The following is a 2,500-nucleotide window of genomic DNA, read 5'->3' as shown; positions in this document are numbered from 1 at the left end:
GGTTATAGTAGAATACAATTGCCCAAGGTGCCACACAGTGGGACTGAACCCGGAACCACGTGGTTCGTAAGCAAGCTACTTAACACACAGCTACTCCTACACCTATATATATATATATATATATATATATATATATATATATATATATATATATATATATATAAGGATGACTTCTTTCAGTTTCCGTCTACCAAATCCTCTCTCAAGGCTTTGGTCGGCCCAGAGGCTATAGTAGAAGACACTTGCCCAAGGTGCCACACAATGGGACTGAACCCGGAACCATGTGGTTCGTAAGCAAGCTACTTAACACACAGCTACTCCTACACCTATATATATATACATAAGATGGGCTTCTTTCAGTTTCCGTCTACCAAATCCACATACAAGGCTTCGGTTGGCCTGAGGCTACAGTAGAAGACACTTGCCTAAGGTGCCACACAGTGGGACTGAACTCCCGGAACCATGTGGTTCGTAAGCAAGCTACTTAACACACAGCTACACCGTATTCCCGAGCGTCATACTAATATATACTTTTGTTATTTACACCACCTGTCCTCGTCTGTTGTTATTATTTGTATATTCTCCCATATATATATATATGATGGGCTTCTTTCAGTTTCCGTCTACCAAATCCTCTCTCAAGGCTTTGGTCGGCCCAGAGGCTATAGTAGAAGACACTTGCCCAAGGTGCCACACAGTGGGACTGAACCAGGAACCATGTGGTTCGTAACAAGCTACTTAACACAGAGCTACTCCTACACCTATATATATATATATACATAAGATGGGCTTCTTTCAGTTTCCGTCTACCAAATCCACATACAAGGCTTCGGTTGGCCTGAGGCTGCAGTAGAAGACACTTGCCTAAGGTGCCACACAGTGGGACTGAACTCCCGGAACCATGTGGTTCGTATGCAAGCTACTTAACACACAGCTACACCTATATATATATATATATATATATATATATATATATATATATATATATATATATATATAAGGTTCACTTCTTTCAGTTTCCGTCTACCAAATCCTCTCTCAAGGCTTTGGTCGGCCTAGAGGCTATAGTAGAGGACACTTGCCCAAGGTGCCACGCAGTGGAACTGAACCACGGAAATATGTGGTTCGTAAGTAAGCTACTTAACACACAGCTACTCCTAAACCTATATATATACATAAGATGGGCGTCTTTCAGTTTCCGTCTACCAAATCCACATACAAGGCTTCGGTTGGCCTGAGGCTGCAGTAGAAGACACTTGCCTAAGGTGCCACACAGTGGGACTGAACTCCCGGAACCATGTGGTTCGTAAGCAAGCTACTTAACACACATACACTGCTACACTTATACATATATATGATGGGCTTTTTTCAGTTTCCGTCTATCAAATCCACTTACAAGGCTTTGGTTGACCCCGAGGCAATAGTAGAAAACACTTGCCGAAGGTGTCACACAGTGGGACTAAACTCCCGGAACCATGTGGTTCGTAAGCAAGCTACTTAACACACAGCAACTCGTATACTTCTATATATATATGATGGGCTTCTTTCAGTTTACGTCTACCAAATCCACTCACAAGACTTTAGTTGGCCCGAGGCTATAGTAGAAGACACTTGCCCAAGGTGCCACACAGTGGAACTCAACCCCCGGAACCGTATGCTTCGTAAGCAAGCTACTTAAAACAGCCATTCCTACACCTATATATATATATATATATATATATATATATATATATATATATATATATATATATATATATGTATATATATATATATATATATATATATGTATATATATATATATATATATATATATGTATATATATATATATATATATATATATAAGACGGGCTTCTTTCAGTTTCCGTCTACCAAATCCTCTCTCAAGGCTTTGGTCGGCCCAGAGGCTATAGTAGAAGACACTTGCCCAAGGTGCCACACAGTGGGACTGAACCAGGAACCATGTGGTTCGTAACAAGCTACTTAACACAGAGCTACTCCTACACCTATATATATATATATACATAAGATGGGCTTCTTTCAGTTTCCGTCTACCAAATCCACATACAAGGCTTCGGTTGGCCTGAGGCTGCAGTAGAAGACACTTGCCTAAGGTTCCACACAGTGGGACTGAACTCCCGGAACCATGTGGTTCGTAAGCAAGCTACTTAACACACAGCTACACCTACACCTATATATATATATATATATATATATATATATATATATATATATATATATATAAGACGGGCTTCTTTCAGTTTCCGTCTACCAAATCCTCCCTCAAGGCTTTGGTCGGCCCAGAGGCTATAGTAGAGGACACTTGCCCAAGGTGCCACGCAGTGGAACTGAACCACGGAAATATGTGGTTCGTAAGTAAGCTACTTAACACACAGCTACTCCTAAACCTATATATATACATAAGATGGGCGTCTTTCAGTTTCCGTCTACCAAATCCACATACAAGGCTTCGGTTGGCCTGAGGCTGCAGTAGAAGACACT

Source organism: Octopus bimaculoides, unplaced genomic scaffold, assembly GCF_046866305.1.
Source record: "Octopus bimaculoides isolate indiv1 unplaced genomic scaffold, ASM4686630v1 contig79, whole genome shotgun sequence".
NCBI classification, from domain to species: Eukaryota; Metazoa; Mollusca; class Cephalopoda; order Octopoda; family Octopodidae; genus Octopus; species Octopus bimaculoides.
The sequence above is the reverse complement of the archived record's forward strand: the minus strand, read 5'-3'. Positions refer to the sequence as shown.